A 27,693-nucleotide genomic window follows, 5' to 3' on the forward strand; every position below is an offset into this window, starting at 1 on the left:
GACAAACTTACGTTTATCTTAGAGGAGGAACATGCGTCTCTGGAGTTATCACAGCAGGGCTAACTCACAGTGTTGCCACATCCTGGCTTCCCAGCCAGGAATTTGCCACAGAGCTCTTCTCTGTGCCTTCTTGCTTTGTTAATTGTGGCATGCCAGAGCCAGATGCTTGCTGTGACACTTTGTGCTTCTGCTGCTGCAGGACCTCAGCAGCACCAGCCATTTCTGCTGGTGCTGTGGCTCCCATGACTCTCTTGCTCTAACTACTCCTTCAGCTCTGAAAAGGCAAAAGGAGCTTGGAGCTGTTCTTCAAAATGTCACCTTAACCTGATGCTGTGATGCTATTGAATACATGTAAGGTGTGGTTAAGAAGGTAACTACTGGATCTTGCACCTCTTCAGCTTTTTGCACCACAGGTGCTGCTGTCAGAAGACTCCAGGTGTATATGGATTCAAATATATCCATTTTGGGACCAAGCGAAACCTTTGTTTTCCTAAGGATAACATGCCGTGCAAGGATTTTGACAGTAAGGTTCATAGCTGAGTCAGAGGTTCTTGCAAAAGTGTTCTGACGCACTGAAGAAAGTTACAGATCCTGCACTGCCAAACATGAGCCAGACACAGCTCCCAGAGCATCACTCTCTGTGACCCTGGGTGGTCCTCTGGACTGGGACATATTCCCAGTTCAGGGTATTAGATCTCTGTATTCACCATTCCCTTAAGAGTTGGACTCAATGATCCTTTTGGGTCCCTTCCAACTCGGGCTATTCTGTGATTCTGTGATTCTGATTTCTTAGCTCTGCCCACGCAGGGAGTGGACCCAAAAAAGCACAAAGCATTGGCCTACAGTGGCCTACCTTGCCAGTGAATTGTGTGCCCAACACTGCTTACAAGACCGGATTTACCCTCTATTTTTATCACCAACAACCAAGCCACCTCAGCCTGATCTCCACAGCCCCAACATGATGACACTGGGGTTTTCAACTCTATGTGGACTGGGCAAGGCTGATCTTTGCAAGCATAGAGAGATTTTCCAAGCTTGGAAAGTTGGTTTGGAGGTGAGGGAGGACAGCATATATATTTCTGACAAATCAGGATAATGAGGATCTTCCTTGTTGTGCTGTATTTTGGACTAGTAACCACACTGGTCCAGTTTCATCCATGATCAGAGAGGAACCTTTTCTCTGCTGAAGTGTTGCTGGTGTTCACACATGCATGCCCTACTAAAGCAGACATTGTTACGTTTTGGGGTTTTTTTTCAGGCTCTGGTGCTTCTGACAGACCGAGGCTGACATGCAGGTGCAAGAGTTGACTGACTGTCATTGGTATGTCACACAAACAGTGCTTTGACCTGCTCCTTCCCACTCCCCAACCCACCCACATACACTGGTTTGCTCCTCATCAGAGCAAAACAACAGAGATGAAGCTGCCATGAAATACACCTGCCCTCTGTTTGCAGCCCTGCTCGATTACACACCTTTAACTTGACAGTATAGACTAGTTATGCTGTAACATAAATACATTTCTTTCCTCTACCCACAGCTTGGGATCAATCAGCAGCACGAAACAGCAGGAGGGAAATGAAGTAGTAACATGGGGGTAAAAAAAAGAGCTGGTGTTGTAATGAGCCAACTAAACACCATTAGAACATGCTGTCCTGCTCAGTGGGCGTACAGCTGCACTGGGCCGTGACCAAATCTATTAATAGGCCCTGCAGAGCTCTTTGTAGTTCTAAGAGCAATGCTCCTCAAACACTGAGCCTTGAGTTCCTTCTCTGTAATTTCAATAACCCCCTTGTGGTGTATAGCTACTGTAGTCAACTCTTCAGGAAGGATGAAAGTCTGACTCTAGTCTTTTCAGACTAGAGGCAGAAATCCTGCTCTTCATCTTTTGCCCAGACCAGAAGGGGGAAATAGTGCTTGAACCATAAACTTAGCCCTAATGTGGACAAGAGATTGCCTATAGATTATCTGAGTTGTTCTAGACTTGATGGCAGACATAAAGAGTAAAGGTTGGGGTGGAAAGTACATAGTTTGGTTTGTTGTTACTCTGGAAAGGACGTGTTGCATCCCAGGTTGAGGGGACTGGGCTGTCACACGCCTGCAGTATCCTACACCCTGTGTGGAAGAACACTTACCACTTCACTCCACAAACCAGCTGGCATTTTAGGATTGTATGCCTAAAGCATACAATGGTATGCCTAAGCATGCACACCTACACAAGAAACCCCTTAGTCCCTGTCTGTAACTTTACAGTAACAAGCAGAGACTTCCAGCCTAGAGTTATTTCCTTTTAGAGACATTTAAAGTTAAGGAAAATAATTTCTACCTCACACGCAAAAGACACAGGATGGGGCAACAGTGCAGATCAGATGTTTAGCAGGCTTAGAGAAGGTAACTCCATGTATCAAAGTGCTGGGGAGCCATTACTCCTGAAAATATCTGTAACGCCCTTGGGCTGCTCCAGTCTCTTTCTCCTACCATAGACTTCTTTGTGGCTGGAGCCAAAAGCCAGTGCTGCAGCTCTGTGATTTATTCTCATCTTCCCCATGACTGAGGAAGGGACTTAAGGTCCCTGGAGACAGTGGATGCTTTCTCCAGGACATGACCCCAAAAATTGGAGTCTGGTGAATGTCTGGAGGGCTGTCTGAAACTCAGGGGTGAAATAGTGCTTGGTGGGAAAGAGCACCAGCAATGCAGGAGAGAAATGCTCAAGGGAGAGGGTGTACCCAGAGAACACTGGAGGAAGCATGTGTGAGGCAGCAGCTGAGGAAACAGGCAGCAGGGAGGTGGTAAACACTTGGGAGTGAACCCTGGAAACAAGCAAAGGCAAAGCGCTGTGATGGAAGGAGAGGTGAAATGAGGGCTATCTCTGGAAACAGCCTGGGGAGAGCCCTGCATGGCGTCAGGGGCTGTGTGACTTGCACTGACTGTGCAAGTTCAGCCACTGCAGGCTGGGAAAGCCTGACTGCAGCTTCCAGGACTTGGTGGGGCACCTCTCCAACTCAGAGTGGGGCTGCCACCTAAGTCATCTTGGGCTTGGTTGTGTAAATTTATTTATTTAACTGAATTGCCCAAGCCAGCGGTTGAGTCACTCCCGACAAGCGTCAGTAAGGCTTTCACACCTTCCAAGGTCTCCTCTCAGCCCACCGGCAGCAGCAGGGAGGGCTGGTTGGGGCAGGAACACAGCAGGCTTGCCAGCCCTGCCTGGGGCTCCTTCCCCAGTCAATGGAGCAACAGGGAGGGGGTGCAGCCTTCCAGCAATGATTCAGCCCACCAAGGAGCAGAACCGCCTCCATGAGGTGCATGTTTCCCTGCTCTGGCTATAGAAAGAGCCTAGAGCAAAGACAGGCTATAATTAAAGGATCCCAGCAAAAAAGCTCAGAAAGGATGAGCCTGGATATCCATGCTGATAGACGATATATGTAAAAGTTAACATGGCGTAGCAGAGTGAGAGAAGGTGAATCATCTCAGAGAGCACCAGAGATGACTGTACAATAAGCACCACTTCTTGTGCAATTATAAATGCACATGAAGTGGGAACTGGTGTGTTGGCTGTGTCTCCCAGTATTGCACATTTCAGTTATGCTCTCTGGAACAACTGGCTGTTGGTATTAGTTTTAAGATAATGCCAGTGGGAAGTTGTGAATGACAAAGCATTGCTGGCAAGCTATCAAGCTGTTAAACAACCTCTGAGAAACACAAGTTATAAATTCCTTTACTGTATTAATTTGACATTACAATTTAGAGATAAGGTTTTCCAGGAACCCAAGTGAACCAGCATCCAGTTTTATTCATAAGCCACATCTGAAAAGAAGTCAGTAATACTTAATATTTGTGTACTATTCTCCAGCTTCTTAGTTGATGAAAAGCTAGGTTGTTTCTGTTTCCAGGGCTAGACGTACTATTTAGGCACATGCTGTTTTGTTTATATGATAAATCCAACACAGATACTCTCTAGTCATTTGGACTGTAAAAATATTCTGAAGGCAGCAGCAAGGCTGCCTACAACAAAGACGGGATGAGACTTTAAGGGCAGTTTTTTGTCCTCTCTTCTCCTCACTGCTGTTTGTACTACCGAACAGCACATTCCGAGTATGGTGGTTTCTTTCTGCCCTTTCTCCCATGTTTCCTAACACAGGTGCATTGCCAAGGCAGAAGTGTAGAAGCCACATCATGCAGCAGCCAAGGAGCCTGTGCCTCTCTAAGCCAGAGCCCCATAAGAGCATTCACCCCTCTCACCCGGGAGCAGGGACCTCTGCCACCCTAGTGGGCTGTGAGGGGTCTTTCAGACCCAGAGCTGATGCAGAGGGGTGTGCATAGCCCAAAACATGCTTCCTCCTACCACGTGACCTATTACTGTGGTTGGTACCTCAGCTGCCTTGGAAAAGTTTTCAGTGCAGGGGGGGTAGAAATGCTTAAACCCATGTGGGCAATCAATGGAAATGTGTCAGGAGGTGGTTGAGGGAACTTACATAATGGAGTAAGCAGCAAGCATTGCAGGCACTGGATACCATGGACAAAACACAGGTGGTATAGCGAGGCAGAGGATTTGAGTTTGTCACACATTTCGTCTCTGTTCCACCTTCCTTTCCCTCCTTTTTTTCATCTTTCATTTGCTGGGATAATGCAAGTAGAAAAGAACATCCAGACCCATCCATTCTGCCATTCAGGACACTGTTTTTAAAATAGAACACACAATACTAGTGTTTATATGGAGAACATAATGGATAAATATTTAATGCCATGGATCCGGTTTCTTATCAGGACCTGTATTAATAATAGCTATATAGGTCCAATTGTTGGTCAGCTCCTCTTCCAATGAATGCTTTGTTTAATGTGTATTGAGGACTTGTTTTTACAATGGCTTTCTTCTCTTTAATAGGATTTGACATCTTGGCTGTGGCATAGCATGCAAGTGGTTTGTATAAAGATTTTAAATATGTTTCTGAATGGTGCTATATAAATACTGCATGCATCGAGTTGTATTATTTTATTGTGAAACTGAAAGGTTTCCTGTTCTATACCATAATACAATTTGTTATTTTTCCAGCACACACATTAGCCTGCATTCAACTTCTGCACAAGGTAGAAGAACTCAAATTAAATTTACAAGCGCACCTGAGCAAAGCTAGTTAGCAGTGGCCAGATCATGTTTCTGTGATTAAATAATGCTGGCTATTATAACACACTGCAAGAAAATGCAGCTATAAATCCCTGTCTCGGTTTACTTCCAATGCTTCATTGTGCTATAGAAACTGCTATACTTTCTAGTTAGCAAAAGGCTAGATGTGGGACTGAGTTACCCTAAGCAGATGTGTTAGATACTAGCTTGGAGGAGATAAGACCAACAATGCTGTTCTCCCCTGAGTGTTCCCCTCAAGGACATTCCCATGCTACATAAACATTAATAAATCGATCTTCATTGCATCCAACCACAGATGTTATTAACTGAGGAAATTGGTTCCCAGAAAAATTTAACATTATGCTCAAGGCCAGAGAGTAGGTCCACAGTAAGGAGAAAGAGCTGGAAACCTTCACTTCTTTCCAGTTAATGTTTAATGTTATGTTAGCTCGTAATATGGTGTGCTGAAGGCATGACACTACTGCGTGTTCACTTTGTTCACAGAAATGGATGGGCACTGGTTTCACACCCTACAGCAGGACCTTGCTGAGCATGTTGGTCACCACCATGTAGCCCCAGGGCCTTGTTAGGGTTGCAGGTCCCTAGGGGTTGAGGTACTGACTCCTGCCTGCCTCTGTGGATGAAAAGTCCATGGCTCCGCCACTATCTTCACTGGGACATGTCAGTAGGTCTCTCAAGCGTTCAGGAGCGACTCTTGGGGTTCACATCTACCCAACTCAGGGAACAGAACCAAGGGGGTCCTGGCCCTACTGTCATCCAGCTCACTGCAGCTTTCCTTTAGATGGAAACAAGGGTGACAGAGCTGAATGGGTGGCTGGTGCATACCCAGCTCTGAGCTGAAGATACACAACACATGACCAGGACATACATTTGAGGCTGGGGGCACTAAAGCAGCTCAGCTCTGTCTAGAGTTGAAGGTTTTTACAGGTGGCTCTGAGAGTTTTGCATTTTATTAAGATTTCTCATTTACCAGTCATTTACATTGTTGCCAAAATTTGACCACTGGGAGTAAAGTTTTCCAGTCCAGGTGTTTGCCTAAGGCTGAATTACTTCAGATAGGGTGGAGAGGAAAACTTACTTTAGTTGTTCCTCATGGCCAAGATTTAGATTGAGGGAAAAGATTGGTTTTTAAAAAAATTATATGACTTACCCTTTGAAACTCTCCAGTGCTCTGTGAATGAAAAGAGATGAAAAAATTGTATGAGAGAAAGGAAAACACAGCAGACAAGGAATTGGACTCTATGGGCACAACTCAAGTTGATGGTTACTGTGGAAGAGGGATGGAGGGTCTGGGTGAGGTGGAGTGACACAGGCAGTATATCATGACTAAAACCAGGAGAATGAGCCAAACAAACACCAGACTTTACAGAACTGGACTGAATTGTTGAGACTGGGGAAAGTTTGTAGTGAGCCAAGTCCTAGGGCATGAGGCAGAAGGTACAAGGGTAACCATTTAAAGTTTTGCACCCAAGAGAAGGCACTAGTCCATAGCCTGGACTGTGCTAGTTCCCAAATTTCACCAGTCCACTGCCATCAGTGTTTATGTGTGAAACCAATGATGACAGCATGTTTTATCTGCCACATACTGCAAGAGCCAGCTCTCACCCCACAGGTGTGGTCTTTTAGCTGCCTTGGCAAATCTCAACATCATGGTGTTTACCCTGCTGATAAGTCATGTGGATGTCATGCAACAGTACTTAACTCCCTTTAATTTCATCTTTAATTGCACACACGTACTTGGGGTTTCTTCATGTATTCAAACTCCTTCAGCCTCATACTCTGCACTAGAAAAACATGTCTCAGCTGGCAAGCACTATTTCAATCTGTTGTTTTCCAGTATATTCCTGATTTATACCATGCTCTTTGAATCCTGAAATGTTTTCTTCATGGGATTTTCTGTAGTGCTTGCCACTGCAGAACAAGAGCTCCCCAGCCATTAGCTGGTTCATTTTAGCAGAACTTTTCTGTGATGAGATATCATGATACTGTCATTTGGCAAGTGGGCATCTAAGTCAGCACTGCAGCTGCCAAGTCTGAACCCACCGGGACTTGATTTCTCAGAGCACTTGCTGTATGACACGAGGGTGTGAATCACTGAAGCATCTCTCTGCCTGTCTCAGCTGAGACTGGGAGCTCAGCATTTCTGCACATCAAACCACTGGGCTTGGAAGTCAGGCACCTAGAAAGTAAAAGGACACAATTAGAATCCATCTATGAGAAGCCTGGATTAACAGTATTTCCCAGCTCTTTGGAACAAAGGATCATATCCAAGGATGTAATTTTGTACTTTCTGTGTCCTGTTCCTTATTCCCTTCCAGCTTTTGGAATAACATGAAGTAGAGATGCTGTCATAGCCGCAAAGTGGGTCTAATTTGTGTACTGAAGAAAGGAGCTGTGTGGGAAAACACTACCTGATCAGGCAATCCAACCCATATCTGCATAATTCTTGTATGTATGGGAGATATGTTAGCGTATCAAAGATAATTTTAAATTAGTGTTTTCTAACATTTGTGTCTCTTCTGCCAAGCTTATTAGTATTCCTTCAAAGACGGGTTTTGCTTTGTTTTGGAATAAAGCTTTTTTATTCTAATTATGCATAGGAAATAGCTAGCTCTATCTTCTTACAAAATATTTTTGCAAATAATAGAGTGCCCTTCTCTTGACATTCCTCTCCAACTCGGGTTCAGCATTTGAAGATGATAAATGGGCATAAAGCTCAGCATTTCTACCACCTCCTACCTGCTTTGACTCTTGTTTCATTAGAATTTCAGCAATGTGCTGGTTCATGGCAGATAACCTCCTCTCCCTCTCCAGAGTGCCTTTGAGTGTGTAGGGGGTGAGGGAATGGGTGCATTTCTCATCTCCTCAGCATTTATTACATTCCTCTTTCTCTACCTCCTCTGCAGCAATAAATCAATGCTACTTGTTATTGTCTACTCCTTGGGCAGCATCTCAGGGGGAGAGGCAGGCTCTCCTGACTATAATGCCGTGTGTTTTATCAAATGCTAAACCAGAACTAAAGCTCCAAACTAAACCAGTCTTGTTTTTGCAGTTTTTGAGGGGAAGGATCCTATCCAAGTCCTGCCAGCTGCATCACCCATCAAGATGCTTTGTCACACAGGCTGCAGTTCCCAGCCCTAGCCTTGTTGCCTGCACAAGCAGAAGAGGACAGCATGTCAGTGGAGCAATGCTTCTGATTTTGCTCTGGGAAAGAAAATGTCAAGTTTCTGGTACTGATGACTATTTCCTGCCAGCAGACAGCTCCAAGACTGGGATGCTGGATGAACCTTTCCTGTATGTGTGCTGAGATGTGTGCACACTCCACTCACTTCTGCACTTGTTAATGGCAAGTAAAGCCCTAGAAATACATTGTGGGTGAAGTAAAATACAGCCTGATTATTGTTTACTCTATCAAGAGCAGAAGCACACACACTGGTACCTGGAGAAACAGTAGATGTGGCACTTGGGGACATGGTTTATTGGTGGATTTGGCAAACTGAATGACTCTATGATTGTAAATGAAAAGCATCTTTATGTTGGGACTGTATCTTGCAGCAATTCCCTGGAGAAGCTTTGCCCAGAAAGCCTCTGCCTTCTTGTTTTGTTGCCTGCTTTCTAATCACAGAAAATTGTTTTGCTTCACACAGGCTTCCTGATTTTCTCCTGCAAAAGAAGGCCTTCCCACAAACCTGGTCCAACAACCAGGGATTACATGTTCACTCCCCTCTCTCTACTGAGAACACCCTGGAGAGATGGGCTGAAGAAATGATCATGAAAGAAATCAGTGTGGTGGAGGAGTGGGTGAGAAAGGCAGGCACATGACTTCTAGAACAGAGGTGTTTGGCTGATCCAAGCCCAGAAGCACAAAAAAATACCTGACACACCTGCACAGGAATCCAGGACCAATTTTCACAGGCAGGTTTAAGCTGGGGTTGCAGCTTGGATTTTTTCCTCCTTAACCCCTTCCAATGTTAACTGGGGTAACTCATATGGGAACCTTCAATGCAGAAGTTACTGAAGGGGTTTGCAGGCAGATTCTCAGGGTTTAAGTGCCAAAAAAAGGCCCCTTTACACATTAGCATGTTTTTATTGTGGCTTTGTAAACATGTTTTGCATTTTCTTTCTGCAGTGGCAAAAGGTACAGTCAGATCCCCCCGCAAGCAAGAAATGTACTTTATCAAACCTCTGTTTGTCAGCCATGGCATTGGTAAGAGCATGCACACACATGCACCTCTTTCGCTATGTCTTCCCTAAACTTTGACTAGCTTTTTATTAAAGTGGCTGCCTCAAGCGACTGACAAACTAACAAAATGTGCTGGATACGAAAAATCCCACTAACTCCAACTCAGATTCCTTCTCCTGCTCTGATTTCACCATTTCTTCCTGCCCCTAGCCTGGTTTTCAGGGGGACGTGCGGGGGTCAGGATGTTTTTTTCAGACCTTTCAGGGAAGATGATGTCCTTGCATCAGACTTCACTCGGGCATAGCCCCTCTGCCAGGGGGACTGTGAGAGCAGACTCACAGCTTGTGCTGCAGAGAGGCAGAACTGACATGCAGAAAGGACCTGTCTCTTTCATGCTGCTTTTCGAGGCTCCAAAATCTATTGATGATAAGCAGGCAAAAAAGTATTACTCACAGAAAGAAGAGGGGTTCCTTTCTGTTTGCTTCTTTGTTCCCCTTTCCTGAAAAATATATTGTCAGAGTGTGGACTCACATGATGATAGCCCTCAGAGGGTTTGCAAATATAGCACAGACTTTGAGGGAGATCTCTGCTTCAAGAGCTCTTCTTTCCCCATGGCATGGTGGGAGACGGTAGAAAAAGGGACAACTTCATTTAGTTTTTAATCATTAGTTTACTTCAAATACATGTGATACTTCCATACATGTGATTGCCATAGTCCTGAGAGAGCAGTGAGTTTTGTTCAACAGGTGGACTTTCTCTGTATACTCTCTGCTTACATTGGACACTAGTTTGCCAGTTTCTCCTCTAGAGATTATTATTTAGACCTTGTAGTGCTGACCAAACATCCTTAGTGTGGACAAAAGGATTTCAGGGTTTATGCAATCAAATACTGTAGGGATATCCAGCAGTGTGAATGCAGGCAGCAGCCAAGAACAGACCATTCATCATTGTCACTAGGCACTGTTTCTATTTCACATGCCAGTTAGATGCTGGACTGGAAGAAGTCCAGGATCTTGCAGGATTGAGATGGAGATAGGACCAGCCCTTCTCAAGATCTTTTATCATGTTCAAGGTAGAGCAAGATCAGATACTGGGCTATATTGAGAGAATTTGCTTGCATAAAGCAACAATTCAATAATGATAAGCTTCAGGTGGAGGTTAAATGTTTCTTCTGGAGGAAACCATGGATGACCTCACGCTTTGGCTTTTTTTCTCCTGGAAAATACAGAAAGCAAGAATAACAATGGAGATTTCTATTTAACACTTTCCTCTATTTCTGTTATGTAGAAGGGGTTGAATTGGGAGGTAGAGAGTATTGACTTGCTGGTCAATAAGGACCCTATATGCACCCTTCTTTCCTGAAATGTCACATTGGATGGAGAGAGTTTCCTGCAAGAAGTAGGTTGAGAAGGACGGGTAAATAAATAAAGATCTTCAAGACTGACAAGACTATTCATGGTTCAGAAAAAGGCAGGAAGTGTAATTAAAGAATTCTTTGACTGAACCTCTATGGATAGATTTCAGAATGAAAAGTGAGCATGTTTTAAACCATCAAGCAAGGAACCTTGGTCTATAAAAGCTATTTTAATCTTGTTTTGAATTCATGATTGTTTGTTCTCTTTAAGAAGAATAAATTCTTATTTCTTGGTAAATACAAAATTGCATCTCTTAAATAAGGTATGGCGGCTTTAAACTACATTCTGTTCTTTTTGTTAATGCTGGGCAGGAGTAGAAGAGATCTTTTTTTTTTTTTTTTTTTCCTGGTGGTGGTGGTGGTATTATTATACTTTTTAAGTTGGATTCTACTCCCACAGAAAGTGGAATTAAATGAAAAGCAAAATACACTTTTTTTACAAGGATGCATTTGCAAAAATGATGCAATTGACTTGATCTGATCACTTTGGTTCTCAGGATTTTAGATGAGCTCAGCTGATCTTCTTACCACAGAGTCTAGAGGTGGGACAAAAGTCCTCCTGGTTCTCCAGCTCTCTGATATATTCTCAGCCTGAAGTGAATAAGATGGCAGCTGAGCTTTATCCATGTGTCTGATGCCCCCGGTGAGTTAATGTGGATGAGATTAGCCATGCCGTGGGCGCAGACCCGAGCTGGCTGAGAGCAGTGCAGCTGATCCTTCAGGTGCGGCCTCATGCGGAGGCAGCAGTAGGATTGGAAGGTCAGGGAAGGTTCAGGAGGTGGATGGTCCTGTTTGCACAGAAGTGAGCTTAAGCTCATAAACTCTGTGGGGCCCAGCCTGTTTTCCTGCACAGCTGCCCAAGGGGCCAGTGCCATATGTTTTGGGATGTGCCTTCTTCCAGGGAACCCACACTGACTAGAGCTTTTACTGCTATTATTTTTTAAGTCCTAATTGCAATACCACATATACTACGGTGGGCACCTGAGCTGAATAAACGAACAGTTTTGTTTCAAAAACCACTTGAGCAGACCCATAGATTCTGCTTGGTCCATGCCTTTCACAAATTCAGACTTTTTTACCTATCCTCAAAATTCACAGGTGAACTTAGAGTGCTTAGTAAAAGATAAATTTCTTTCAGTTTAACACAAATTGTATGATGAAGTGTAGTAAATTTAGACTTTCATTTGTGTTCATCACAACTTTCGATAGGCTCATTTTTAAAATAAGTCAAATTCTAATTGAAAGAAAAAAAAAACCCAAATTGTGCTCTTCCACACCCCCCCCCTTTTTTTTTTTTCCTTGCCACAGGCAGATTATGCATTTGCATAAAATTCATGCTATGTCTGCCCATGTTTTATGTCACTGGCAACTTTAATTTTTCTGGCTTCTTTGGTTTTTGGTTATCATGAAAAGCATGGAGTTCTGTAAGACGGGATCTGTGGGGAAATTAGGGAAAATGAAAGGGAAGTAAAACAAAAATGACAGGAGCAATAAAAAAAAATAAAGGTCCAGAATGTTCTGTGCTTGCTTCCTATAACACCATGCGACCATTAGAATCCAGTTGTCTTTTACTAATGATCCTTCAGTAGAGGGAATGTCTGATTATCTGACTTCTCAGACATGTCCTTTCTCTTCTTCTTTCCCTTCACTGTCTAGAGGGATTGGTGATGGTCAGAAATACTGCAAACATCAATTACTCCAGCTTCCCTCAGGAAATGGAAACAAAGCACACCCTTTCAAATATTTTGAACTCTCTTTAAAGTCCTGCAGAAGTAGTGGAAGGCTTGAGGTGGAGTCTCTTAACCTGTCTAAATAAGGACTCTCTTCCTTGACATAAATCAGGAAAGAAAAAGTTCAACATTTTATTAATTTGTGTAGGACTTTGATGATAATTTGCCTAGAGACATTTAAGTGGTACAACATGAAATAACAGAAACTAAAATTAATGGAGTTGGAATGGGATTGCATTGTGCAAGGCCCCCACATATGGTTACAATTCAGTGTTTCCTCTGTATCTGACAGGATCCTTACAGAAAGAATTCTTCTGAGGAACTGCTACTGCACCCACCCTGAAAGCATGGAGAAGAAAACCTCACCCCACAGTGTCTGTTCACCATTCTTTCTCCTCCCGGGATTTATTTGCGCTCAAAATTAAACACAAGTCTGAGTTTGCTCTCTTAAGCAGGCTGATCCTTTGTTCATGGTTTAAATCTCAAGGGCAGCACTGGAAGCTCTCTCTGTTTGGAAAGAGTTGATAGAAACTCTGTGAGGTTGGTTAAGTTGCTCACACACAGCCACCTGAGATGCAGTGAGAGAGCTGAGGTGCTCAGGCTGATCTGGCAGACATGGCACAGTATCCACAGGAGACACATGTCCACCTGAAGAGGCAGCCAGAGGCCAACAACAATATTGCAGGACAACTCCAGCAGCGAGTGTTTCAGAAGACACAGCACACACCTGGAGTCTACACGTAAGCCAGGTGCCTGAGCTCCCAGTGTGGTCAGCTGAAACCCAGTCAGTGCAGTCAGCAGCATCTAAAACTACCCATGGAACCAAATGCTGGGGTACAAACCAGTTGCCTAAACACAGGTATCAAATTTTCTTTTGGGGTGTTCTCTCATATTTCAAGTATTCACATGGTCTGGCAAACATGATTTAAAACCACTGGTTATTAGGAGTATCTAGGAGGAGCAGTTAGACACCAGGTAGGATACTCAAGCCAGCCAGAACTTCTTCTTTTGGTAAGCAAATTTGCAGGTCTAAAGAGAGGCTCATGCTCTGTGGAATGAACAACAGATGATTCAAGTTTAGAACCAACAGCAAAAAGCTCCAACTTGGCTCTTCCTGTGTTAAGCTATGACGGTGCCTCAGCACACAGCGTGAATGAAGAGCTTGTGCGTCACAAGGCTCACGAGTGAAACTTTTCCAAGTTCTCTCTTCACCTTATAGACAAAGCTACACCCCCAGTTAGCCTGTGGCAACCACTGACCAGCAGGCTGGCCTTGCTAGAATACCAGGTAAGCAGAGTGTGTCATGTTAACACAAACCTGGCCAGATACAAACCTCACTGAAATGGTGAACTTGTGCCCAAGTATTAATCTGTCTTTCATTTCACTATTTCCATTGCTCATAATTATTACCACTGGCACAAACAGTGAGCTTTCCCCCTTGCTCAAGCTTGCAGTACTTTTTCCTAGTTATGCTTAATTTTTGCCAGGGTTCCCTGTAGGAGAATTAGCCTGCTTAATATTATATGGCTTGAGAAAATTAAATGATCAATATCAGGTTAACAGTACTCAGTTGTTCTTTCTTGGCTTTTGTAATTGCTTGTGTGATGGGAAAATAATTACTATGTTGTGTTTATTGTTATTCTCATTGTCCTCAGTTGGTGATTTTGCTGTTCAGTTAGGGACACGTCCGATTTAAATTGTCTATAAAATTGCTGTCTTAGAAGGAAATAGAAAGGAAAGGGGAAGGGAAAGGAAGTAGGAAAATTAAAGGCTGATCTAAGATTAACATAGTGTTTACTCTGGCTCCTGGCAAGGTTTGTTTGTAAAGGGAGACTCCCAAAGCAAAAATCATCTAGAGCGAATTTGTTTAAAGTGACACTGTCAACTTCAATATCACACTTCAGGATTTTTGGTTTTTGCTCCACGTTGTTATAAGTAACACCCAAACCAATTATATCCCTCTAATCCCATTGGGACACCTCAGATTACAGTTGTGAGAATAGAGAAAAAGCATTAATCTCTATTTTTGGGTTGTTTTTACTGCAATTCCTAGCACACTAATTTCATATTCTGAGTTGGAAGGGATTTACAAGGATCATCGTGTCCAGCTCCTAAGTGAGTGGTCTGATACAGGGACTGAACCCTTAATCTTGGCATTATTAGCACTAGGTTCTAATAGAACAGTTCTAACCAACTGAGCTAATCCTTGATCACCAACTTGTATGGAAAGCTTACACACAAAAAGGATCATGTGGATTTGGGCCATGCCCAAATCTTCTGTAATTTCCTAATAGGTCTCCTTCCTGTTGTTTATGTAGTTTTGTGATACAGTAAGAGGAGAGAAAAAACCACCACCCGTGATTTTTGAAAAACAGGATTTTTAAAACCAGCAGGGCGAGTAGAAAAACAGAAATCCTCATGAGTCCTCTGCTGGGAGAGGTCAGGGTCCTCGCTTTCAGCCATGCAGAGACAAGCCAGTCCTTAGTGAAAAGATGCCTACTGTCTTCAGAAGCCGGTGGGAGTGGGCTGATAAAGAGATCCCTTTACCCGTGGTGCTTATGAGTCACTGGTGTCAGCGTTAAGACATCCTGGGAGAAAGAAGGAAACAAAACTGGTTATTCACTGCCTTTGTTTAGCTGCCTTCAGAGGTTTCAAGAGACCTGAATAGAGAGACACTGTGGCATATGCCAACTGTTGACTCCATCAAATAATAAAGCAATCCCAGTGGGTATTAAGAAGCGTGGAATCATTCTAATGAGTCTGGCAAAATCTCATTAGGATGAACAGCAGGTGATGACAAAATATTTGCTCTGTATGCAAATGACTTGTTTCCTTCTCTGTCTGCACGCAGTTGCATGAGTGCTCAGAACAGGAGCTCTCACATAATTACTTACTGAAGAAAAGCACTGCATATGTGATGGTTGCATTTCAAATATATCAGTGGAAAAATGGGGAAAATGACAGAAAGGAGAGCCCCCTGTATCACCAAACTCTTGCACAATAGAGGCCTTCACTGGGAATCCAGACAGTCCAGCTGTTTTTCCAGAATCACTTTCAAAGCAAGGACATATGGACTGCAAGTTGTCAAAACTTCTCCAAGAGCTGTGAGTATAGAAAACATGATGTAAGCAGGGTAGGGGTATGCTGAATATTGAGAACAAGGCAAAACATGGCAGTTCCTGTTGACAGAAGTAGGTTACCTGCACAGACCCAAGTCTGACCTGACCTACTAGTTCAAAAACGAACTCCACTAATCAACCCTGAACCATCCAGCTGCAGGCTCAGATGTTGCACAGTAAATCACTGCTTTGTCCCCTTCTGCTGCTTAACATCAGGCTGTGTAGCCCTTGATATCTGTTCTGTTCCTGATGGTGTTTCTGGCATAGTATGCTTCCATTCTCTCCAGTGTATCATTAATAATGTTTCACACATTTGTTTTTAATCACTTTGGTATTTATTTATTGCTGCAGTCCTGTTCCTACTCCTCATACATGTCAGAGGCAAAATTCTTGTGTAAGGGAAGTGGAAGTCCCCCAAGAGCCCCATTCTTCTATGCACACTGGTGGAGAGAGGACAGGGCAGTTGAGTCAAAGGACATTCCAGATTAAATAACCCAAGCTACACAAACACAAGTGCTCCTGCAGATCTTCTCTCCAGTGCCTGGCAGTCAAAAACCTTCACTATATACTTTGCCCATGTAATTGTGGTTTTCTCTCATAAAGGAGGAGTCGAGAATGCATTTGAAGCCTTTCTTCTGAAAACACCTTTAAGATGCCCAGGGCCATGAAAAACTTCCAGGCTGGAAAGGCAAAGGACTGTGTGTATGATGACCCTGTGCTCTCACCATGCCTGGAGACAGTTTGCTACAGACTGTCCATCACAGAGGGAATTAAGTAAGCTGATTATGAGAAAGAGCCATTTGCTTTCCTGCTGAAGTCCTATATAGATGGAGTAAAAACAATACACTAAAGAGCAGAAATTTGCCTCCCTCGCCATCCAGCAACTTGCAGCCAAAATCTTACAGAAGCCAGGGAAAGGGGACCAGTCACCTAAAATTCCCTCTCCACAAAATAAAAGAAAAAAAAAAATTAAAAAATAGTTAGCTGAGGCTGTGTATTCCAAGGATATTAAAATGAGTTATTATGTGATTTTAATAATAGTGACTATTTAAAGTTGTTAACACTATTAGATGCTAATAATTTTAGGAATTTTTTAGTCTGTGGATCTTTATCAAAAATGCTTTTTATACAAGTGATTTGTCATGGTAAAGTCAATGTCATCATTTCTTCTTTCCTAAGTTTGAGAAGTCTGTAAGGGTCACCAGCTCGATCATCAAGGGAATTGGGAAGCAATGCCTAGTCCTCCTGATTCCCAGAGCATCAGCTTGTGAGCACATGGGCACTGTGGCTCACTGTGTCATTGCTGTGGGTCTGGGACCTACAGAGCTATCAGAGCTTCTTCTGAGGCAGGAGGTTTTAGGAATAAGTAGGATTAACATCATTTGTGTTAGCACGGGATATGTGTGACTCTCCGGGCATGGGGACTGGCAACACCATCTCTTGAGATCCAGACCTGTAGCCTAGGATTTGATGACAGTATCCTACACAGTATTCGTCTTAGATCTAATAATTGCTTTAAATTGAGGTCTGCAGTGGAAGTGCTGCCAAAATGACAGCAGGCCAAGAACTACATTAAGCAGAGAGAAGCGGGCTCGGCGGGGTTTGCAGGGCGGCCAGCCTTGTTCTCACGGCTGGGTTATGGATGCCGAGGGAACACGTTCCAACCCAAACCGACAGCAGTGCACGGGGAGGTGGGACACAGCTGCCTGCTTCTGCTTAGCAGCTTTTGCTGACCAGAAAAAGCAATGGAAATCCCAAGCCCTCAGAAAGCAGTAGTTCTGAAGCAACCACTTTTTCTTTTCTTTTTCATTTTTATGCTCTCCGATTAGCCAAACAACCGAGTGTTTGTTCAGTGAGACTGGCAGTAAGAAAACTGGACAGCAATGGCAGTGATTCATTTCAAACCCAAAATATCATCTGATGTTAGGGGTGGTCTGTATCAGCTGACCAAAGGTCATGCACATTCTGGTCCCATATACGTATTGCTCTGAAAAATAATCCTGTGGAGCCCTCCCAAATGCCAGATAGCTCAGAATGCTCCAGGTTTGGCTCCCTCTACCCAAAACAATCCTCCACTATACCCAAGAGGCTTTGTGTTGTCACACTCATGCTCTAATAGCATGCCCTTAGACTGTGATGTGTCTTGGTGGGCATTCTGGAAAAACATCCCTTAAGTGAGTGAGGCACAGCTGTCAGGGTATTTCACACACTTACCACTGAAAAAGACAAAAAGCAGAAAGAAGCATTTCTCTCTCAGAATCACAGGAGGACTACATGTTGTTCCGATGAGATCCAAGACCAAGCAGCCTAGACAGGAGAGCACAAGCCCTAAGCAGTAGGGGCAGGAGTCAGTTTATGCTGCTTGGCCTCGGCAGTGGTCCTTGCCTTCTTTTCTTCAGTGGTAGAGATGGAATTTTACAGAAACTATGAGGACAACTTACTTATGCAGAGGCATCTAGTGCTATCTGAGATGCCAAAGCACATCCTGTATGGCTTTCACCTCTTTCTTCCGAAGGGATATGTTGCATTTAAGGCCTCTGTGGTATTTGTCAGGCTGACCAGGCTTCTTGTGTATCCCAGGGATCTGAAACAGCACTACAATTCCCTGTTCAAAGAATGAGACTCCCTGTGTCTCTGTGCTGCAAAGTGTTCCTGTTGCTCAAGCTCTCATTTGAGTTTTTGCAGCCTGAACTGAGCTCTGTGCTTTCTCTTCTCAGTGAGTTTGCAGTTAACAGCAGCAAGCACTATATATTCCCTGCAGTCTCTGTGGTGTCTGTAGAGCAGGCCCGCCCTGAAGAACTGATAGATACCTCTAGTCATCTAAGTTCCCATAGGCCAATGGTAGAACTGCTCTCCTAAAAGTCCTTTGAAAATTAAAGTACTTTGATTAAAAGTAATTAAATTAACGGAATGGTCAAAGTAAAAATAGACTATAGGTGAGTATCTTTTATCATGGTTTGAAGTGGATAGAGAGATCCTATGCATTCATGTCCTCCTTGTAGGAATAATTCCTATTAAAGGTAAGGGAGGAGAAAACTGTGATTTCTTTGTCCTCAGCCTATTCCCTCTGAGAGACCACAGCACTTTGCTTTTCTCTCTTATCCTTCAGTCCCAGCCACAGCCTGCAACTTCCTGACTTGCCGTTCTCATCTCCCCCTTCCCTTCCTAATGTGTCTTCTGCATTTATCCCAGGGTTTGCTCCATCCTGCCTCTGCTGTATCACTGCCTGCCAAACCACTGCAACTTTGAGGGTCTGGCACAGCCAAGGTTAGAGGGGCAGTAGAAAGAGTAGGAAGTGAGTGGAAGAACAAAGTCAGCCTGCATATATTCTGCAGCTCCCCGAGGTCCATCTCCCTGTGAGGTCCACCCTGAACCTATCCTTGAAGGACTTCACTGCTGCTCTTCCCTTGGCTAAAGTAGATAAGCACACATTTCCCCTTAATTTTTTCCCCTACCCAGGGATAGAAATCCACCCATCCACACCTAGACAATATTAGAATGTGTCTGGGTACAAAACTGTGACCCTAATCTGGGGACAAGAAGTGCTACATCAAGATATAGTTGTTTGTTTAGATAAGCTTCCAGGAACTCTGGACCGTGTTGGAGCATACCCACAGCCATTTCTGTGGACAAACTGTGCTGCTACCACTCAGTTGGTGTTTATTGGTAGCAAACTGTAAGTCACAAGTTTCTCCAGAGCAGGCAAGAAAAGGTTCTTAAGAAGAGAACAGCAGCTAAATTCACGAACACAACTTCCTAACTTTTTTTGTCTCTCGGTTTTCAACATTGCGCTGAGTTTGCTCTCCAAATGCCTGATTGACAAATGTTCTTTCACTTTCACTTGAAGTAGATCACAAGGCAGATTATTATTCTGTCCTGTTTTTCCCCTTTTTCTTCATCTTTGCATAATAAATCAAAGGGGTAACCACTGGCGTACCTAGGTATTTTTGTGAACTCTGGAAACAAGACTCATCCTGTCTTTCAGCACATGCTGAGGCATTTAAACCAGAAGTCTAATTGCCCTTTGATACCCTCACTAATCACTTTGCCTTAGGCTGAAACACCCCATACTTGCGTTTCACCCCTCCCATACCCAAAGAGCCCAAACATACTGGGTGCATTTTGTTCACCCTCTAAGCTTCTTCTCCTCAGCAGATCCAGAGCTCTCCATGAGGCTGGCCCACAATGGCCTTTATTCCTTAAAATGGCAGTCCTTTTTGGCACCTCTGCTTTGCAGGTGCTCGGGATTTTCAGAAGCAGATATATCTCTCCAGCTGCGTTGGTTATCAGGGACAAACCGAGAGGAAACCAGGAACCTGAAGGCATTGTTATCCTTGCTAAGGTTGTTCTGTACCTCCTAATGTGTGTACAAGGTTTTTCCCTGAGCTGCGCATGCCCACACTTCCTGACAAACAACACACTTACAACAAACTTTGCTGGGCAGTCATAGCATGATCTTTATTCCCTGAATGAAACAGCCACAGACAAACCTTTGAAGCATTTTTTTTTTTCTATTTAACTTGAAGAAAATTTGAGCCTTCACCTTGGTGTAGAGTTAAAATGTTCCCACTCAAGCTATGATGTTACCTTCTGGGTTTTTTTTATCCACTGATTCCTCTTGTCTCCAGAGAAGACAGAAAATCAAACACTTTGCTCTGTACTTGCTAACCTTGCACTACAACACAATTTTTAGTAACATTGTTCCCAATAACTTACCAGGTGGTGTCCTGTAAGGCAGCAGTATAACTTCAAATCTTGCGTAACTGAAACTTATGCAAACTTCAGCAAGACATTTTTTCCATCAATTATGGAAGAACAAAGCATCTACTCTTTCATATTTAAAAAATCACCTCTTCCTGGAATCTCAAGTCTAAGGTGTTTTTACTGTGAAAAAAAACTTCATGGTAATGATAGCAGAATATCAGATTACTGACTCTGTACAAGAGTCCTCTGTTTGGCTTCTGTCTACTTCTTAACAACATTTAGGAAAAAACTGAATGCCTTCCAGGGGCACCTTTAATTCACATACTAAGAATGTTTATGCCTCTCAAGTGGTCAAATTAAATTGTATCAAATGAACTGTATGGGCTTGACACAGATCCTAAGGCCCTGTTTAAACTGTTGTGTGTTCATGAAACAATTAAAGCTGAATAAACAGTACCAAAAGAATTTCAGAGAGGATTAGTTCAAATGTTTAACTAAATTAATTTCTGCCACGGTCGGTTTCCATGGGTGTTCATTTGATCTGGCAGAAATGCTCTTTCCTAAGTGTTTAACCGAAGTCTGATTGTAAGTCACATCTGTTCTGTTGGGGAAGGTAAACAACAATTTTGCCTTCTATGATCACATGAAACTGAGCAGCTCTGTATCATACTTCTTGGATAGCAGGTGTCCAGCAGCCAAGGGACTCAAGAAATCTTTGGGTTTTTTACTGAAGGTACATTATTTGGCTGGGTCTTAAAAATAGTAATTCTGTGTGCATTTACTGTTTTTACAGACCACAGTATCTGGGGCCCAAACCCCTCAATTTCAGACTTTGCAAACTAGGCATGACTGGAGTCATGGTATCTCTAGGTGAACACTTTGACATTTCAACAGGTTTTGATGTCAACAGGGATAAACAAGTCTTCCAACATGGTCTGCTGAACTGATTCATCTCTCCACACAGACCCTATCTTCACCCTCCAAGTCTTTGGAAAATCCTTGAGGATATGAGGTAGGAGTATGGTATTATTTAAATGAAGAGGGAAAAGAATGTTTACGATGGTGTTACCCAGACCCTTCAGAGAAAATAATCCTCATCCTATACTCACTGAAATTGTAAACCTGAAATACAAAATTAAGTTGTAGAGAGCTTAGAATATTTTGTTTACCCCTGCTTCAAATAACAACATCTTTGCAATGGTTACTACTGATGTTGTAATTAGCAACCAGTAGCCCAAGCTGCCTAGAGAGGTGCTCTCTAGATATGATCTCCAGAGGACCTCAGCTGGAAACATCTTTTTTTATTACCTGGTATGAAGGATGCTCACACAAATATTCAGTTCTAACATTTGCTCATCAGTTTTGTCTATGATCTTAGCAGTCTAAAACAGTGCCCTTGCAAACGTGGACAGAAATTCTAGGTAAAGCCAAATAATTTATTAACATTTAATGCTTTTGTTTGTGCAACAAAATAGATCTTCTCTTCATGCTTTTGATAAGGTAATACCACAGGGCAACTGGCTGGACTACTATAGTCATGGGATGACTTTGTAACCTCAATAGCACTACTTAGGGTTATTATCTTTATTTATCTGTTTAATAATGTTTTAACAGATGTTGCTAGAGCATGTCTGGAGGGGCACCTGCTAAGCATAAACAGTAAATATTGATTCTCCTGTCTCTTCTCTGAGCACACCTGTCAATGCATCCCTAGTTTTCAGACTTGAGATCCGATACTCCTCTTTGGCACTGCACTTAAATATCACAAAAAGAAACTACTACAACTGGTGATCTTTGTGCTGTACTTACCAACGTTGGGAAGTAATCATGGCTAATTGCTATGGCTGTAATTCCAAACCTGACAGCTGGCAGAGAATCAGAGGCCTCAGTCACATTTGCTGAATGTCTCTCTAACACGCTCCACCAGATAGTTTGCGGCAGTGCTCTCCAAAGCCTTGCCCTTTGACTACTTGCATTTCTCCAGTACTTAGGTAGTTGCTGCCAAGGCTGTTCTCCTCTAGAGTAATTATTTGTTCAGTGTAATTTCTTGGAAGCCCAGCTGGCAAATGCTGCTTTCGTGCAGGCTGGGCTAGATCTATCTAGAGAAAGGTTGGCAGTGTAAAGTTTTTAGGGGCACCTAGAGAGAATGGATAAACACTGGTTATAAAGAAAAAGCAGGTGCCATCTGCTCCCATTCAGGTAACTCCTGGTGACTTCAATGGGAGTGTGGCAATTTTCACAGCCACTCCAATTGCTTTTGTGGAAATACTTTCTTTAATGTTAACAATCATTCAAAATGACAACCCCCAGAGGTCTGAGCGGGCCAGAGAACTGAAAACATGAGATGGAGTGTGGATGCATTCCCATGACAGTCAGCAGAACGGATCAGTTGACATTTAACAACAGTCTGTATATCCCAGCAGTGGGTGCATGAGCTAAGATGAGTTAGGTAGCATTTTTTAAATGGCTTTGGTATTATGGGATCAGTTGTTCTCGTCACAGAGTCCAGTTTGAAGAAAGTACCACCAAGACAATTACTTTTAATAGACACCAATGTGCCAGAGATGTGTAAACAGATGTGCCTCTCTCTGACAGAGGTGTTGCACATTAGGAAATGCAGCACTTCAAGAAAGAGTATTTGTGCTTCCTGGGATGACATTTCCCTTGGAAATAAGCAGGTGATCACATCCTGAAAGATTCTCACTCCAGCAGGACCCTCCAGGCAACTTCTGAAAGCCCTGCATCACCTCTAAAAGGAACAAACACTGAAAGATGGAAAGCATTTCTGATGAAACCGTGGGTGTAGGCATCAGCATTTCTGATGAAAGTCTGCATCCTGTTCCCCCAAATTCAGAAAAGAGCAAAATGCATAACTAATCTTCTAGCGTCTGGGCAAATGAAGAACTACATGGTAAAATAAATCCAGTGGCAGCTCCGAGACAGTGCATAAAGCCTGACTAGAGACCAAAGAGTACCATGAAGGAGCACTGGTTTGTTTTGAAAGGACTGCTGAACCTAATGCTGGCACTTGAACTAGAACTGCAATGAAAGATGTGAAATTGCTGCTCATTTTGCTATCAAAGCCATGGAATCCTGCAGACACTGCCATATATCACACCCTGTAGTTTTAAAAGCAGCACATTCCTTTGTACAGCAGGGCTGTGACCAGAGCTGTGTCGAGACCAAGCTGAGAACCAAATTCAGCTATGAGTTCAACATATCACTGGAGAGTTTCACAAAGAGCCTTTAGCTCTCCCAGCTCCTTCAGTGTGTGCACTGCATGAACCTGGTGTGCCTCTGGACTTGCCCAGACGCATTTGGGGCGCAGCACCTGGTCGGGGTACGGTACCTGAGTCATCTCTTCTCAGCTCCCTGCTCCTGGTGTGGAGCCTGCATGTACAGCACCCGAGGCAGCAGCGAGGTAACACAGGGGCAGAAGAGGTTGCAGATAAGGCTTGATCCTGTGTCAGAGCCTTTCACCCCAAGACCTGCATATCGGCAGCTGGCATATGCCTCCCTTCAGGCTGTTCTGCTGATGCTCCAAAGTCAGTGGAGTGTACGTGACTGCAGAAGAGGTTAAACTGGTGTAACCAACCCAGCACAATGAGAACACTTAGAGGAGAATTCAGCAGGGTGCATTTTTCTTTCCTTAAGGTCTCATCTAGGAGATCACACCAACTGATCTAATGACCCTCCCTTGCAGACCTTGGCTATTAAAAGAAATGTACATCTAGTTCTGCATTTGACTCTGCAGCATGCAAAACACCACTTGTATGCTAGCTGGGATGGCAAAGGCGTCTGCTGACTGGAGCTGAAATGTAGTCACCCCCCAAAGAGTTGCCCTAGGCCCCTGAGTTAAAGATCAAACACTACCTGTTCTGAGGGTAGCAGAGCTCTTTTCTCTGGCTTAATTTATTGTCTTATATTTGTACTGGCATTCCTTCCTTCCAAACTCAGGCACCAGTATTAAAACACGCTTATGGTACAGAGATTTGTATTTTATCATAGCACAACACATAGGGCTGGGGCAGATTGAATTTGTGATTGTTTTCACAGACTTTGGAGCATCTGTAATGAATAATATGCTAAAAGGAAACCAATTCAACAATAAACGCTTGAGATTTATGGGTTTTTTTCAGAAGCATGGAGAAAGCAAGTAAGAAAGGAGAATGTCTGGATGATTATAGTTCACCCAGCTCTATTCAGGATCTTCACATAGCTGTGAAGAGCAAAGCACAGTGCACTCCTGTGTTGGACCAGCTAGGCTGGGCTTTGACAGTGAAATTGAAAAAGACTAGAGGACTTCAAGATAAATAAGACAGCAGGAAAAAGTAATGAAGAAATTAAAGTGACCTTCTTTAGAAATGGGTGAGACAGGATAAACAGGGAGAGATCTTGTTTTGCTTTCATCCTGGAAAAAATAACATTTCTTCCTTTCCAGTTCAGCACAGTTGACTGATTTGGAAACAAATCTGTTTTCTCTGGAAAGATTTATTTGCCCAATGACTTTTTTTTTTTCTTTTTTTTTTTTTCTTTTTTTTTTTTTTCTTTTTTGGCAAAAAGCAATAGGTTGAAAGAACAAGGCTTGTCTTGTTAGTAGGTTTAAAGGGCTCAGTAATTAACTGGTACATTTGGAGGCATGGCATGCAGGATACTTGCTGCAACCTACTTTATTACAGTGTCACAGGGAAGTGCTGTGAAATGAGCAAGAACTTTATAAAAACACTGTTTATTTCTCAGGCAGTATCAGATAGCAGGATTATTTCATTATGAAATTACGCCAGAGCATTTGCTGAAGTAAGGACACTTTGCCCTGACCTTTGAGAACGTGCTTTCATCTGTGGCATGCTTTCTCTCTCTCTCCCTTCCTTTCTGTCTTTCTTTTTGTCTTTTCTAAGTTGGAAACAGAGCGACACTTATTTAGTCTAGGGACAGCACGCACTTTTTCACATCAGTCCTTTGCGATACATAGTAGGTGCCTTCAAAAAACAAATTGACATCCTGTGATTTGGGAAGTCTGTCACAAGGGTCATTTGTCCCTGAAGTCATCTCCTTTTGCTGCACAATGTTTAGCAATGTAATTTACAGCCAAACCTCTTTAACTGCCTTAACTCCCTTACATTTTTCTGCCTTTTTTTCTTTTTTGGTATGATACTGCAGACAATTGCTGGCTTGAAACAAAATTAACAAAAATGTTGGTGGCTCAAAATAGGACTGTAATTCCATGCTGGAGTGTTTTAAGTCCGGGTGACTTGACCTTATGAAGACCTAAAGATCTGCACCCTGCAGTAACTGCAAATAATGTGGAGAAGCGTTCAGCACTTCTGGAATACAGCTACTGTTAGCCCATTCCCTGAATGTGTAAGCCAAAATAGAGGCATCTGTATTTGGAAATGCAAAGCAAGCGAGTCTCTTCAAGTGCTAAACAAACCCTTGTGGGAGGGAAGAGAGTCTCTTCAAGCATATTTCTGGAAATGCAAAAGATAAACATTTCTCTTGCAAAATTATGCCTCTTGTATCTCAAGGGCAACCTAAACAGGCAAAACCTCCCCTGACTCCTGTGCAAGTCCACATTCACTACTGGTACCAAGAGTGAGAAGTGCAGCATTTGCCAATGTGGCAATTAACTTCTCAGTTCTTGGATATGTATACACTCAACGGTGTATACCCAACTGCAGATATCTACATACATTTCCTGCTGTTATACAAAACTCCTCAAACTGAGGTCAAGATTTGGCCCTAAATATCAGCATATATTTATTACCGTATTCCTTTGGTTTCTTTCCCACTATTTCCCTTTAGACTCTGACCTGGTTTCATCAAGTAATAACCAGGATCTTGATGTGGGGAAAAATCACAATTATCTGGATATATGGATGTATATTACACTAGGGTTGCATGATACTTGGATCATAATGAGGTTTGTCAGAAAACTCTATCCTCCTTCCCATTTAACGGCTGGGTTATTGATTTTTAGTTTTATGCAGAGACCAGTGGAACAACCTGGGAGGAAAGTTGTGACTTGCTGAATCATTGTCTCTTCCTGATCTCCTCACTGTACTGGAGAAGGACAGAGGCATCTGCAGCAGTTCAGTTTCTCCAACGGCATCTTTTTGGGGTAACTCTTTGTGACTGTAGTGCTGTCTTTTCCCCAGCTCCTCACATGAGACCAGGGCCCCTGGCCCAGGAGACACAGCCATGCAGCCCAGCAGGCAGGGGAGGAAGAGCCGTTTGCAAATCAGCATGATTTGCTTTCATGGTCTCCTCCACAGGGAGAACCCAAAGGCAGTGGGAAAAGACTACAGTGAAAAGATCAAAGTGGATAGAAAGGAATGAGTTAACAGGCACACTTTTTGAAAGAAACAATTCTCCTGCCATCTCAAGGGATGGGTGAAGGGTATATTGCCTTGTCAGTTAAACACAGCCGTTAGTTTCAAGCCCACACTAATTAGCCAGCTTAGAAAAACACACTGCTCAGCATTTCTAAATGCGGACTGCAGCCTCTGCCACTCCTCAGCACAGATATATTTGTCCACATCCTCTCCATGTAACATGCTGGTACAGAGGCGGCTTGGTGAGTAGTTAAAAGAGAACCCAGGATTAAGAGAGGCTCCATCCGGTATTTTTCTCACTTGCTGCATCCAGGTCAGTCCAGGACAAGCCACTGACCGAATAAGGAGTGGGAAGCCTGCTGTGTACTGGGAACCCATTTGCACAGTGGAGCAAGTTGCAGCACTGCCAAGACCCAAGGCACTTCCCTGTGGCTGCTCTGGCTTGCACCTGCATAAGCAGGAGTTGTGGTCCCTAATCTCAGCTGAGCTTAACTGCAGCAGAGGGCAAGAGGGAAAATTTCACTTTTTGCCCTGCAGTGGAAAAGGCATATGGGAGGAGATGGGCCTGGGGAGCTAACCCAGTGTACAGAATGGATTGATAGGGAAACTGCTTTACTCTCTATGGCTTTTACAAAGTTTGACTTTTCCTCTGGTCCTTTGCTTTCCATAGTGTAATTCAGGGCTGCTAAACCATCCTTAAACTGAAGGGGCCTTGTAAGCCTCAAGTCACTTGTGTTGGTTGGGTGCAGAAGCAATGGGTGACCATGGTGGTCTATAGATGTATAATTTTAACTTGATAGAATCACTCTGTTAACAAGTTCATCCACACCCATTTTTTTCCCAGTAAACACTTAACTAAAATTGCCCGGACAAGACTCCATGAAGATGTGACTCCAGAACTCATCATCTGCTTCCTAAGAGTTCAGAGGCCAGATATTACTTCACCCATACAGTTTTCCCATTGAAGTGGTGCAGGCTGTAACTGTGCCCCAGCATGAGGAGAGCAACAGGAATCTCTTGTTCCCTGGCTGTACCCTCTCCATGGGCTGGGTGGGCGTAAAGCTTATCTG

The 27,693-nt window shown here is 43.3% G+C and overlaps 1 long non-coding RNA gene across 1 annotated transcript; it reads left to right on the forward strand.

Annotated features, from left to right (window-relative positions):
- The first annotated feature begins 1,290 nt into the window (after positions 1-1,290).
- Positions 1,291-8,527, forward strand: LOC136357773 (uncharacterized). The gene is made up of 2 exons (XR_010742953.1): positions 1,291-1,321; positions 8,194-8,527. It is a non-coding gene; the product is annotated as an uncharacterized lncRNA (long non-coding RNA).
- The last annotated feature ends 19,166 nt before the right edge of the window (positions 8,528-27,693 follow it).

The sequence above is a fragment of the Sylvia atricapilla genome, chromosome 2 (assembly GCF_009819655.1).
Source record: "Sylvia atricapilla isolate bSylAtr1 chromosome 2, bSylAtr1.pri, whole genome shotgun sequence".
NCBI lineage: Eukaryota > Metazoa > Chordata > Aves > Passeriformes > Sylviidae > Sylvia > Sylvia atricapilla.